Source organism: Parus major, chromosome 12, assembly GCF_001522545.3.
Source record: "Parus major isolate Abel chromosome 12, Parus_major1.1, whole genome shotgun sequence".
NCBI classification, from domain to species: Eukaryota; Metazoa; Chordata; class Aves; order Passeriformes; family Paridae; genus Parus; species Parus major.
In genome coordinates, this window is record NC_031781.1 from 16,598,883 (window position 1) to 16,613,865 (window position 14,983).

General features: G+C 41.4%; 1 protein-coding gene across 9 annotated transcripts in view; it reads right to left on the minus strand.

Moving 5' to 3' along the window:
- FOXP1 (forkhead box P1) overlaps positions 1–14,983 on the minus strand; it is a 373,214-nt gene that overhangs the window by 264,729 nt on the left and 93,502 nt on the right. The window contains exon 4 of one of the 9 annotated variants that reach the window (XM_015640584.3): positions 9,768–9,858. The exons of the other annotated variants lie outside the window; for them this stretch is intronic. The gene's annotated coding sequence lies outside the window, so the exon portion shown is untranslated. The remainder of the gene's footprint in view (positions 1–9,767; positions 9,859–14,983) is intronic. 9 annotated transcript variants of the gene reach the window in all.

Sequence of the window (14,983 nt, forward strand, 5' to 3'; positions counted from 1 at the left end):
TCTGTGTACTAGTGCCTAACACAACACACTGAAATGGCATAAGGCATAAATGCATCTTTATGAAAGAAACCATGAGACTGAGTGAGCGGCCGAGTCTACTCAGGAGTCAACTCTCTTCCTCCAGCTGAGCTCAAGATGGGGCTGAGGTGGAGTTACCAGCACCCTGACCTTACCCACCTTAATGCACCCACACAGCTGTGCAAAGTTCCCAGTCACCTTTCTTCTGATCATTTCGCCACAAAAAAAAGGGTAAGAAACCAAAGTTATGACACACAACATTAAGCATTAACCCCACCCTGCACACAGACTGAAAAAGCTAATCTTTCATTTCGAAGACGGAAAAGATAAAAATTGGTCAGCCCTCCTCTGATAGCAGAGCTGCAAAATAAAGATGCTTCTCGCCAGGCCCCTGCGATGATTGATGCTGCAGCCTCTCCCTCCTCCATCACTCCCTACCTTGTCTGGTCACTGGTGGAAAACCAGGCAGCCACGGACACACAGGCAGATCTTGCACCTTCTCAGGCCGCAATCCTCCCGTGCCAGGCTGCTGCCAATGTCCTTGCAGCCGCCGGAAAACAGGCCACAAGGTTCAAGTTAACTGCAGAGCGTTACTACACTGAACATCTGGTCATGAATGAACGGATTGCCCACTAACTCTCAGCGTTGGGCAGCTGATGAAAAATTCAACATTTTCCTTGTTGGCACAGTTGTTTTGGAGAATTCTCTAGAGCTTCCTGAATTATATTAAGAAAATTTCACTGCAGCAATCTATATCTGTGAGAACAGCTGGTGTTGAAAGGGATCTGCTGCACTCGGTGTGCTGGGGGACCTCCTGTTGGATCATGCTACTCTTACAACATTTGTCCTTGAAAACTTAGCTTCGCTGTGAGGTCCTACAGACAGGACTGTTAAACTTAAAAACAAGGAAAAAAAAAAAAAAGTTAAATTAGGAAAGGGCATCTGGGTGACAGAAACAAGCTCTCCAGGTCAGCCAAAGACACTCAGCATCTCCACTTGCTCACAAGGCTTGGTTAAGCCAGGACAGGCTCTATTCTCTTAAAACACTGTGTTAGGATTTCTCACCACTTTCTTCCCTCTCCCAGCATTGTTTTAGTTCAGTAACAGAAATCTCCATTCTGATAAACTCTGGGTCAAACAGCTGAAATGCCTCAATTAATTTTATAATACAGATTCCCTTCCTGCAAAGTCCCTTGTTGAACTGCTGCACGCCAGTTGCACAGATGAAAACCAGCTCCACACCATGCACTGAATTTGTCTAAAACTCAAACTTGAGAAGTCAACCAAAAAATCAAAAGGGGAAAAAATAATTTTAAGCTAGAGCTAAAAAAAAAAAAAAAAATTAAAAGAAAATTTTAAAAAATTAAAAGGAAGAGTGTTTATTTCAGGACAACAAAATTTGAATTTTAAATCCTATAATATTTTAAAGAAATTAACTTCTTGATAGTGTGATAGTATAATAATAAAACATGTATATCTTTTTTCTTAAGGAAGTGGTAAACTTAAGTCATGCTAAATTTAGGCTATTATCTATGCAGCATAAATTTCACTTCTGTGTATAAATGCTAACTTGCATATTTCTCCATGGTAACTAAACTATGATTAAAACAACAGTGAAACCAGCCTTTAAAGCCACCTGTTTAACTAGGAACAACCTAATTTACAAAAATACTTAAACTTAGAAATTTCATGGGAATCTAGATCACGTTTTTCCCAGTAGAAAGCTCACTTTTCCATGATCACATAATTGTAATATACTTGGCTTTGGTTGGTAATAATTTTTTTCTTTTTTTTTTAAACTAGTGTAATTTTTTCCTGCATTGTTCAGCCTAACACAAGTGGTATTTAAGATTATAAAGAATAAGTCTCTAATAACCCTTTCCGAAAAGGAAGTTATTTTGCTCCTTTGAAGGGATTAATTTACCTAGAAAGTATCTTCATGTTTTACAAAAGGAACAAATGAAAGAAATGAGAAAATCCCAAACTGAAATTCCCATTAGATATGGTAAGACACCTTCAAAACTCATTTTTCTGTTGCGATATCCTTGTAATTTACTAATGAAGAAATGGACTGTTTTTATGGGTCAAATTAAAGAAATAATTATAATACGACCCAGAATAGTAAAAGTGTAGGTACAAGCAATATTTTCTTATTTAATTATAAAGCATAAAAATAGATTTGAATATGAATCATTTTTAACCATAGAATTAAATTTAGTATTTAAATACCGAAAACCCCTTGAAGTAGAAATATCATCATAATAGGTTTGGTTTGGTGTGAAATACATGACTCATATATTCATGACACATATCTAAAAATGCCTCATATTAAAACTTTATTATAATAAAAAATTGATCACCATTTTTGTCTACTGGTTTTCACATGATGTAATACCTAAGGCCAAATCTCTAGCTTTTAAGTAATGATGAGTGAAGTAGTTTCACAGCAGCACCTCATAAAATGTTCAGAGTCCATTGCATTTACACTTGCCCATCCAATGTCATATACAAATGTATGTCAGATGCTAATTAGGTAACAATGGTATTAACATAATGCCTACAAAAATCGACATTAAAACCTTTCCATGCTATTAACAGCCCTGAAAGGATGAGAAAATACAGCTCCCAAGTCATAACCAACACAGTGAGAGAAGAAGACCCACAGTGCCTGATCAGACATGAAATAAGGTCCAAGTCTGCAGAAATGTATGAGCAGGCTGGGCTTTACACCTGGAGGTTTTGTCATGGAGCTCAGCTGGACAAATGCTGCAGAAGTTAAAGCAAGCTCAGAGATGGGACTCTCTAGCTGCAGCAAACGAGCTGTAGAAATGAGAGTTCAAGAGCCACATGTGGTCAGGACTGATAGTGATCCTCACACCAGCTCAAGCATTTTCTGAGGTTTATTATTTTCTCACCCGTTTTACACCTCTTAATTTACCTACAGACTTTAAAACAAACAAGCAAGCAAACAAACATTTTGTTCTAACAGATCAATACTCTTTTTCTAAGATAAAATGTATTTCAGAACTCAGTGTTAAGTTCACCAGATTCTCATTTGTTGCAGATGTTTTCCACGATCACAGGAACTGAAGCCCATTCAACCAAGAAAGGCAAAATTATTTTGTTCTTAGCCCAAGTTTTTTTGTTTTCTAGATCTGTCAGAATTTTGTGACATTAACAGTTTTGTTGCCTTTATGTAACCAGGGTCTCCTCTTCATTTTGTTGCCGAGGTCTCTCCTCCATAAATTAACCAAAAAACACACTTAAAACTAAGTAAAACCACAAGTACTGAGCAAGTGATCTGGAGTTTAAAGTCAGGAACCACAAATAACACAATGTTAAAAATTGATCAGATTTGCAATTCTGTCTGCAAACCAGTACACTTTTCACAGCCAGATCACTGAAAATCAACAGTGAAGGGAGATCATTTCCACACAGCAAGAGAAACATCTGTAAGATGGGGTACACAAGTGGAGATGGGACAGGAGAACAGGGAAGGTGGTGAACATCCTCCAACCCCTCCCATCAATGGGAAGCTACAGAAGCAACCAGTGAGACCAAGGCATCTATAAAGCTCTCAGGGCTTCCCTATGCACAATCCAAATATTTGGGGGAGGTGGGTCAAGTGATGGATGAACAGCACTGGTTACAAATAATTGTGCTGGTTCTACTCATCTCAAGCCCATTGGGGCCCTACACTAACACTGGACATTTTACTGCTCTAATCTGTTGTTACAGATCTCTTCCATGCTCGGAAATCAATCACTTGGAAAGCTGATGTGGCTCTGTTACACTAATTAAACTTTGTTTTGCACCAGAGTCCTGCATTTGCAGTGTGTGTACAGTATGTAAATTATACAAATTACAAGAAAAGTTGATTAGCGTAATTCAAATCTCAGCGCAGTTACTAAAATTAACAGTGAATACAAATTATACAGAATCACTTCAGTGCTGCTGAGAAGCTCCTCACACAAAGCATGTTACCAAATTCACAGAAGTGGACACCAAAACAAGGAAAAACAAGCCTGAGAATATTACAGACAACTGTTCCCAGGGAAATTTTGCCCAAAAAAATAACTCTCACCCAACCTTATTAATTCTTCACAGCTATTATTCAGGGTTAAACAGTTCTGTGGTGTCTGCCTTGCTCTGTTTATAGCTGTGACAGTCCCACTTGCAGCATTTTCTTACCATCTCACATTAGGTGAAACAAGAAAGGCAAATGTTCTGTAACAGTGGCAGCAGCCTTTTTCTTTTCTTTTTTTAACAAGACTAATGAGGTTGTTGAAATTGGAGGTCTGGGATACCTCACCTGGACACATCCACCCACTGCAGAGATAACACAGGGTATTTACTTGTATACATACTTGTGTAATGTATAACATTATACAAGAGAGAGCATTTCTGTTCCATCAGGAAGGTCCTGCTGCAGAGACCAAAATGTCCATTTCTCTTTGTCCTGCCCAGTATCCTCATCCTATGTTGCTCATCCTTTGACCTCCTGCCTCTTTGAATGTCAGACCTGAGGAGCCTCCAGCTGACTGCGCTTCTGCAACACCCAGGACACACATGGCAACACAAAAAACCACCAAAGACCTTAAACAACACTGTCTTGGCCCCACATCTTTAAATCAGTAGTTGACTACCCATGAACCTGAGCACAACCAAATTCAAGGAGGCAAAGTCACACAGGTAAAGAAGAAATATTACTTGTAGTCTCAGACTCCTCCACATTAACCAGTCTGCCTGCCATTGCTCAACAGTGCAAAAACAATCCAGAACTGGTATTTCAACTTGATGTCTATCACTAAAATGCCAAGCATGAAGTTTTGACAATGAATCCGTAATGTTTGTAGCAATAAGATTTATTTCTGTAGGAGAGAAAAGCAAGAAGGGCTTAAAAGAGGACAGAGGTAAAAAAGAAAAAAAAGAAAAAAAGAAAAAGAAAGAAAAAAAGAAAAAAGTAATTTCATTTGAAAGGCAGTAACATTCTAATTGTGCTGGGAGCAGGGAAAAATAACCCAAACACAAAGGACAGCAGACAACAAAAATTCATTTGGAAAATGCTTCTATAAAGTCCTTAGATTGAATGTGTCCAAACCGGACTTTTGGTTATCCCAGACTCTGAGACAATAGTATTTTTCCTAGCCTGCTAGCAATGATAAAGGTCTGGATTAAACAGGAAGACAGGAAATTCAAAGTTAGCTTAAACTCTATTCATAAAAGGGGATGGGCTTACCAGTTCAGATAAAATAATGATTAAAAAAGAATTAAGAAAAATCTTAAGTCAAAATCTGATGAGAGATTCATTAAAAGGCTGCAGTATACTTTATTCTATTTTAATATTCTTTTCAGACTTCCTGTGCTTCAGTGAAAACCAGTATCACAGTAAGCTGCAAAACCAGGAAAGTGCCTAACCTAGAGCAGCAGCTGACTCTTCAAATAAAACCAGTTTCATGACATTTCAGCAGAATTCCCAGACCACAAGGCACGTATATAAGAATTTCAGATGCTTATCAGAAGCTGTTTCTCTGAACATTTCTCTTGCTCCCCACCACCTATCAGCCACCTGCCACGTCAAGCAAGACACAAGACATGTCTAAGCAAGACACAAAAAGACAAAGTGAAGTGTAAAGACCCCTAAAATAAATAAGGGCAAAAGAGGTATTGAAGCTATCATTCCATCTCCTCAACTGAACATCTTGACTTTTGCGAGTTTAGATCAGAGTGACAGCTGAGAGCAACAAAAGACAAGGAAAGATGTGGATGGGGCTCCGAATAACCTGGTCTAGTGGAATGTTTCACTGCCCATAGCAGGGGTAGGGAAGTGGATGATCTTTAAGGTCCCTTCCAACCCAAACCATTCCATTATTCTATGCTGTCTTCAGAATTCACCCATCACAATTAATCACTTTGTAAATATCAATATCAACAGCCATCAATAATTAACAGTGCTTTATCCAGCAGACAAATAGATGCACATTACAGTTTCAGCTGGAGCTAGACCAAAACCAGTCATGCCTCAAAACACATCAGCAGCTGGCACAGACAGCATGGGCAGCACATGGCCTGACACAGCAGTGTGAGCATTGGAAAACGCTCTGGCAAGCACGAGGTCCTGAGGAGGACGTGTGGTGGTGGCAGGTCTGCACTGAGAGGTGGAGGGGGAAAGCAGCCAGAGCCACACAACTGCACAACAAGGCATGAAGATGAAAAAAGCCAAGAGACTGTGCTGCGTAAGGACCGGGAAAAGCATTGTAGCAGCGTTCCCATGGGATGGGGCTGGCCACAGCTCCTCGGCAAACACAGCCAAGCTGCTCAGTGCAAAAGTTCAGAGCTACAGAACAAATTATTTCCTCCATAACTGCCCTTCCTTAGGCTTTGCCCCTCACTTCCCCACAGCCAGCACATGATGTTAGGGCCACGCTCAGCAGCTGCTCTGTGCACTCTCCTCTGACTCTGCAGCCTCCACCTGTTCTGGAAGGAAATGGGAAGACCAACCTCTGCTGGGGGACACAGGCAACCCACTCCCCAGCTTGACTTTGATGGAGTTTTACTGATTTACACTGATATCCTGCCCGCAGCAAAACAATTAATATTCCAGCACACTTGCTTTTGCTGTTGTCAATCGCCTCAGTAAACCCTCTTCTTTCTAAGACCTGAGATCCTTTGACTTAACATCATCTTGAGATGTTTTCATAGAACTTGAGCTTTTCAAGTTATCCACTCCATTTCAGCATAATTATTTCCTTTAAACATCAACTTTAATAGCATGAGCAATTTCAAACTTTTTATGCTGTTTAAATTCAAACACAAATTTGTACACAACAATAAAACACGCCGCTAATTTGTCATGCTCCTCTGAGCAACTGTGTCACTCACACCAAGAACCACTGACTGTGGTGTTCAGAGCTTTCGTTCCTATTTCACATCACTCAATTGAGCCTTCTGTAGAAAAGCTTTTAACAACCACATCTGGTCTTTAATAAATCACTGCACTTTGTCTTCCTGCCAAAACTCCTCCTTTATCTAACTTACATCTTCATGATGAGATAGGAAATCACACATTATGGTGGTGACAAACAATTGTAATTATGTCATTAGTAGCCATTTAGTCTACAAAGGTTCTCAAAAAGGAAATATAATGCACAATAAGAAATATAGGATAATACATTGATCACAGTTCTAATCCGCTTTTTACTTCCCATGTGTAAAAAGCTGGCATAATTCATGGGCACAGCAGGCAGTAATAGTATACCACTTTATGAACTATGCAGCTATTTTATTCCCCTATCTACTTAAAAATAAAAAAGCTTTTAATAGCTTGATTTAAACATAAAAGTTATTTATGATGCTTCACTGATTATAATATTTATTTATTTAACTTTCCATGAAAGTGATTCTTTCTGAAATGTAAGCACATATTACGGTATTGAAGATCTCAGAGAAGAACCATTACATTAGCAAAGAAAAGTGAGGAAGAAACTTTGGTATTGGAAGGAGTTCAGGAAACTCATCTCTGTACCCTGTATGGCTTGGAAACCAGCACACCACAAATAGAAACAGCTCTTCTACCATTTAGGAATTTTCTAAAAGCAATTAAAATATAAACAAGGGAAGTTTAAGAGTTCACTCAGAACAAAGGTGTCATTTAAACCAGCTCATATGCTGGAATATTCACACGTCAAGAGTGACTGCAGTCTGACTGCACTGACAGGCTCCAATGGTGCCTTCACCATCTCAGTTCAAATCCAGAGTGCTTTTGGGACAAAGTGCTTTAGGCTTCATGTAGTGCATTGTAATTCACATCTCAGAGCAGGCTCAGCAAACATCAACTGGATTCCTCTCCACTGAAACTCGACCAGCTCCAAGAGCTCCCCTCTGAGCCCATGCTCAGCACCAAACTCTCAAACCACAGGATCAAATCTGGGACAGTGTAAAACCTCTGGAAAGCTCCCAGGTTTAAGGCACCAGCTGCTTCTCTCCAAGGAGCCACTGCTTTTGCCCAGCATTGCTGAAGAATGCAGACATAGCTCCAGAAAGTTACAAACCATCTGAAAGATTTGTTTCTATTGCTGATGGTTTTACATTTCTGTAACAACCCAATAATAAACTTCATTTAGGTTTCCAAAATAATCCTCATTTTGAAGACATGCCTTAGAATTATTACCCCCTCCATCACTGAGTGAGTTTGCCCCCCACACAACCTAACACAGGTTTGGGTATTTTTCAGAAAGACCCGGATTCCAACACCTTGACATATTTTGGCCACCAGCTCTCTGCATCCCTGCGGTGTAAAATAAACATAAGGCTCCTTAAGCACCTACAGCACACAAAACCATCATATCAGGAAGCATTACTGTATTATCCAAAAGAGTGGTTCCATTGCCCTTCCACATTTGTGAAAGCCAGTTGCACAAAAGACCCCAAAGAACTGCAGGGAACTGACACTCAGCACCACTGTATCAGCTCTTCTACACCAGCCTGAGCTACCGTGCCCCAAAATTACTGCAGGTGCTGTTCTGGAAAGTTTATCTCTCAATCTCAACCTTCTTCTGCCTGGTGTATTCCCCACCCCCTCATCCCGCCAAAGGAAAACCATCTCTCAAGATATCCAAACACCCACTCCTGCTTTCATGCTTGGTTTGTTACAGTCTCCACTGTTTCCTGTTAACTGTGACTACAAACCTTCCCCTACAATCAGCCCGGTGAGCATCACTCACTGTATCTGGCCAAGGTACATCCAGCAAGGCAAAATTCACACTAGAAGGACCAAGTAGGTCAAAGCTTGTCGACAGCATAACCTGGAGGAAGAAAAGTCTCCACCAAAACCACCCCTCACACAGTGAGGCATTAGGCAGCAGAGATGCTATGAATTATTGCAGATGCACTTTGAAATACGTGCTCCTGTACAGGGTGGGAGAGCTACAGCTAGGCCTGAGAACAGTCAAATCAAAAATCCACCCAAGTTCAATTCCTGTGCTTCCAAAAAACCCAGAGTCAGTGCTTTAGGTGATGTATCACCCATTTTTTTTGTTCCCACCAAAAGCTGTGCAGTGCAAACACACTGAGTACTGGAATTCTGCAGAGTCTCAGGAGGAAAAATGATGCCTCAACCCAAAGGAAGAGGAGTATTGACATTGCCTGGTGATTACCTAGACAAAAATAATTACTCTTACTGGGAGAGAAACTGCAAGTCATGCAAGTTGTATGCTTCAAGTTGTATGTTTCCAGCCAAGGGCCCGCAGAACTGAGCAGCACTGGCCAGGCACTGTGGGGAAACTTCGGACAAGGGCTGTTATGGGGAGATTTTGTGTGAACTTCTTTGTGTGAACAATGGAGACAAGCCTTCGAGTGAAAATTATACATTAACTCCTGGGAAACTCTTCCACAACAAAAAACCACAGAATAAGCCCTTGCCCTTGGGCTTGCTACCTCGCAGCAGCATGGAACTCAAAGCCAGTCAACTGGGTCACAAGGCTAAAAGCATTTCTACCTTCCCCAGCCAAGAAAACCACTTCCCGGTGGTACCTTTCATCTCAGCCTTGCTGCAGCACTCCCCACCCTCCTCCTGCAAACAAACAACATTAACCCTTGCCTCCTGGAGATCCCACTGTCCCGAGGCTCAGCAGTAAGGAATCGGAAGGCTTAGATAAAAGGATCGAGGCAAGATGGGAGAAAAGGGAAAGAGAAATAAAGAAAGAGAGAAATTCACTAGTCTGACATCAGCAGAGCTCATCGCTGTCTACCTGGGAGCAGCACTTAGCTGCAGGGGAGCATCTTCTGCAACTCACACTACCAATGGGTAGATCATGAAGGTAGGACACATCTTCCACAGGTCTGCAAGAACAATAGAGAAAGGCACACAGGAATTACTCTTTGAAAGCCTTTCACCTAAATCATGATGGGAAAAAAAAAGGGGGGGGAATGCTTCAATGTCATCTTGTCCTTTATTTGCTCCTTAAATTCCTTCATTTTTCACAAATTTAAATAAAATTAAGAGAGTACAAGAACAGGTGAGAATCAATCAGACTGCCTGTTCTGCTCTGAACCACCTACAAAGACCTTGTCTGGAAAAATATGAACTGAGCAATCAGTCATTACTGGACAAAACAGGAAGATTTCAAGACAACCAGCTTCAGGTTACTACTAAAGTGGTTAGAATTGTGCCTCCACAGATACACACAGGCTGGATTTTTATCCTTGACAAGGTTGCAGGGACCTTTCGCTTACATTTAGGCAGTTTCAAAAAGTGAAGAGACAGACTTTCAGTTGACCTGGTGCAACAGCCTGGCTGACCTGGAGTGTAAAGCTGTAGATGACTTCCAAAAATGCCACAGCCATCGATTAAAAACACATGCTGCAGCTAAGGAAACCCTGATGAAAATTATCCACAGCCCTCAAAAAAAGAAATAATATCTACATTTCCCAGTACTAATAGTTTAACACTATCCCTTTGAGGAACTCCTCTTTCCTTGCTTTTACCTTTGGAGCCCAAATACAGAGCAGATGTAGAGGGGCTGTGCTGGGAGAGGGCATGGAGTGAGGAGCACGGTCAGCCCCACGGTGTTGCCTGGATTGAACTTCAAGCTTCAAATACTTTATTTTATCTTGCACACTCTTATAGAAGAGGAGAACCACACTGACCCAGTCTGCTCCTCCAAGGCCCTGGAGCTTCTCAAACATAACTCAATAAAAAAGTGAAGATTTTCATGGCCCTACAGGAACTCTGGGTATCTTGTAAGAGAAACCTCTACTGGGCCCATCCAAGCACCAAACTCGAACCTCCAGGAACCATCTCTTGTTTTCTGCAGAAGCAGCTGGGAGAAACACTGACACCCTTAGCACTTGCCAGGGTTCGCTGAAGAATTCAAATGAAGGTCTCGTTCTCACAGAAAAATCTGTATTCTCTGTTTAGCTTGTCCCACCTCGCAACTGAAACTGCCAGTGAACCAGACTGATGGGTCAGATAGACTACATTATGCCCAGGACAGTACTCTCCATGCTTCTTTGAATATCTTATCACAACTGGTTTCCAATTTACTTGCTGATATAGGTGACTGCTCTGACATTTTTCAACCTTGCATGTACTGCTTTACCTTCAAAAGGGAACCGAAACCCAAGGACTTTCAAGGCAGCACTTATTTCTTACTTGTTGTTTTGCAACACACCTTTTTCAAGGCCCCTGGACCATCCAACTTTCCACCCCTTGCCTTGAGAACCACTTTCTGACACGTGGATCAAGCCTCCAGGTAGAAAATATTTCTCTTACCAAGCCCTGTTTTGCAGTTCTCCATAAACACAGTTTTCTGCTTATCAGAAGAGTTTGTGTTGAAAGGAACCCTTTTTGCAAGAAGGAACCTGCAATTTTATTTGTGTAACTGTAATCAAGAAATAAAAAACAAGCCTAACTCAAGGTTTGCCTGTCTAATCCAATGTAATAAATCAAGGACCCTTGCTCCTCCAATTAATGCATTTAACAAAAGCCTAAATGAACCAGCAGTTTAGTGACCATGGGGATGGTCTATACTAAGCAGATAAATCACCCACTATAATGCACACACCTACTCAAAAACCCTCTCTAGCACATCTTTTGTCTTGAAAGCTGGTGACAGATTATCACCCTGACAGCAAAACCAAAATGCAACCACCCCAGGTTTTTTCAGGAAATTCAGTAGCCAGCAAAGGCTAACGCTGCCCCAAAGAGGTCATGGTGATGTTTAACCAGAGATGGTCACCACTGAAGCCCATAAATACTTGGGGCAGGCAGGTCCTTGGATCATGCAGATCCAAAAGTATCTGGGATTGGAAAATCACATATAGTAGCAAGGCAGAAGAAATCACAAGGACCCATCTGCAGCCTGTTTTCTCCACACAATAAACAACACTCCATCACTCAAGGACCATCCAGCTGGTGACACTTACTCAATGAAAATGAGAAGGAAAGGGGGGTCCAAGAAAGCAGCAGACCCCAGGATCAAAGAGCTCAGGATTTTCTTTGTGCATTTTTGGGGAAGGCAGGGGGCACATCACTACATTCACTGGGATTTGTAGCAGGTTGCTTGCAAGGCTGGCTGTGCCACAGCTGGAAACCTCGTTCTCCTCAAGGGGTGGCACCTATCCCATGGGATGCAGCCATGGAGGAGGGAGCCAACACCACCCACATGGCTCATGTGAGCCACCACTGACCCATCCAGCTGCAGCAAATACCCCACAACAGACCCACCCTCATCCATGGTGAGGATTCTGCAGCACATGTCCCCACCAAATTTATCAACAACTTCAAACTGAATATAATAGTCATGGATGCAGCAAAATAACAGCATTGGGAAGTTATGCCACGTGCTACTTAACGCTTTCTGAGGATCAGCATTAGGGCCACCAACTCTGAGAAAGAATTTGGCAGGTTTGTCAAAATAAAAAGCCATTAAGAACCAAAAGGAAGCATAATTGTTGACTTTTAATATCCAGGCAAAAACTACAGTAAATAACAATAATTTGCTTGAAATATTGTTCCATACAGCATGTTCAGAGAAATCCAGCATACAATTTTCAAGAATCTGCAGGCAAATTAATTGTATACTTTCACCATCTATGCTCCACTCACATAAGAAAAGAATAACATTTTGCCACACACTGAGCAATCCATACACATGTGAAAGGAATCTAATTAACAGCATTCATTTAATTTGAGATTAGATTAAATATGGACAAAGGGATCAGAGAAGTTTGTAACACCTGCAGTATTTATCCCAATTTTGAATCCACTTGTGCTAGCAGGTTGTCATCAAGGCAGAGAAGTGGGGGAAATAAAAAAACAAATCAGTGACCACATTCACAGCCATGCCAACAAAAAGTTATCTCTACACAAGAACTTCAGAAACTGAAAAACATTTATCTTTCCCCAACTCATCATTATGGGGGTTACTGCAAAATTAAACACATGTAGATTAGACCAAGAGAGGACTTTTTTCTTCATTTTAATCCTGCAAATGAAATAATAACAGATCATCTTACTTGCTAAGGTTTTTAAAAGCAGGAACATTCTGTGAGCCAAATTTTGCAGCATTAACCACACAGCACCTTTATTTGTGTTGCCACACACAGCATCAGTCCACGACATTTGGTATAGACATTTTTTTTCCCTTTCCTGGCCACAGCTTTGATACAGTGACTCATTACTGCTGTCAGATCATAAACACTGGGGAAACAGCTCCAGAAATAAAAAATATAATTAAGGAAAAATCTCCATGCAAGCACTCCCCATTGGCTTTAGTGCATCATCACACTGGTTAAAGGATTTTGGTTCACTTGCAAGGATTACCTGTATCACTCCACCCCTCTTTTCTAAATGCTGTCCCCACTGCCTGCGTGCATCCCATCCCTCATGTCACCCCATGATCTAAATTCCGTCCTCAGTTCAAACTCAAGCACTCAAAAACATTTGGTTTCCGTATTTCTGTTATGAAGAATGATTTACATGCTCTTCTTTTTCACATCCTTAGTATCTTCAGCAGAAGAGTGATACACAAAAGATGCACAATGACTGTATAAGGGGCAAGAAAAAAGATCTTTTTCCACCTGAATTCCCTGGACCTTGGAGCTCCCCAGAGGAGAAGATGATGAGCTCTTCTCTAGTGGAACAGCACTAAGACTGTATTGGTCTCTGGTGCCAGGCTCTGCCATGGGGTTTGTGCATAACTCACTTCATCCATCAAAACACCACTTTACTGGTACAGGGGCTTTAGTTTGCCTGGGGAGCCACATAAGGGGTAGGAATCAACTCTTCTTTACCTTTTGGTGAATTTTCTTTGTGCAGGTTTGAGCTGCCACGCCTGGTGAGGTCCCAGGATGGAGGAGCACTGGTGTGCATCCTCCCAGGACCAGTGATCCCTCCCGTGCACTGCTGCCAGACACGCTGCAAGGAACACACCTGAGCCCTGGGACAGCAACCAGACAAAAGGAACAGCAGCACACAGGAGCACAGGGGAGGGGTCAAACTCCAGAAAGGCTGGAAACACGGATTTGATGGCTAAACTAAACCAAAGCCCTCACTTATGCTAGGCCAGGTTTAAAAGAAAGACCATGCCTATGTACTTGGGCTACAATCACCCCTTCATCCCTCTACAGAGACAGCCTAGCAAAGCTATCTGTTCTGCAGCTATTCTGAAGAATGTCTCATAGATGACTGTCTCTTCATCAGCTTCTCATGTTGAGCAACCAAAGGAGATACTGTGATTCTTATCACATTTCACATAAGACTTCACATAGTCTTAGAGAAGATAAACAGACAAGCTGCATGTTCTGTAACATTTGCTTTAGAGGTTTCAGTGGTGAAATGTTTGAAGCTGTTTCAAAACTAGACTGATGCATTGTCTGAACATTTTCCCAAAATAACCAAGATGCTCAAAGATCATTGCTTTTACTGTAGATACAAGGCCACGTACTTCTGCCAAGGGGCTCTACCCTGGCCACAGAATCTGGAATTTTGTCACTGCAACCCTTCTCTTGAAGCCACCAAGGACTCTTTAAATGTTAAAGCATAGCTATTCCTTTGTGGGATGGGTTATTCAGGATGCAGCCTCTCAGCTTTCCAACATACAAAGTCCACAATCAACTGCAAAACTCCAAAAGGCAATTCCAGTCCAGCTGCAGGGTTGGCTGATGTGTAATACTTAGGAAACTACTATAGAAAATAACTATATTTGAAAAACACATGGAGCTCATGTTACCAGCCTCATTTATGTTACTAAACCACCTAAAGCCATGACATACCAATATCACAACGTGTCTCTGTCAGTGATTATACAGATCAGAAGGTCAAATGATTTCCCAACTTCACTACTATCCAGTTTGTGCATACAAACAAGCTGAGCCGAAACCATGCTCTGACAAACAAAGTGAAACAAACCATTTACAGGAGCAAAATAACACAGTGAAGTTGTTCACTTCATCACTGATCTGC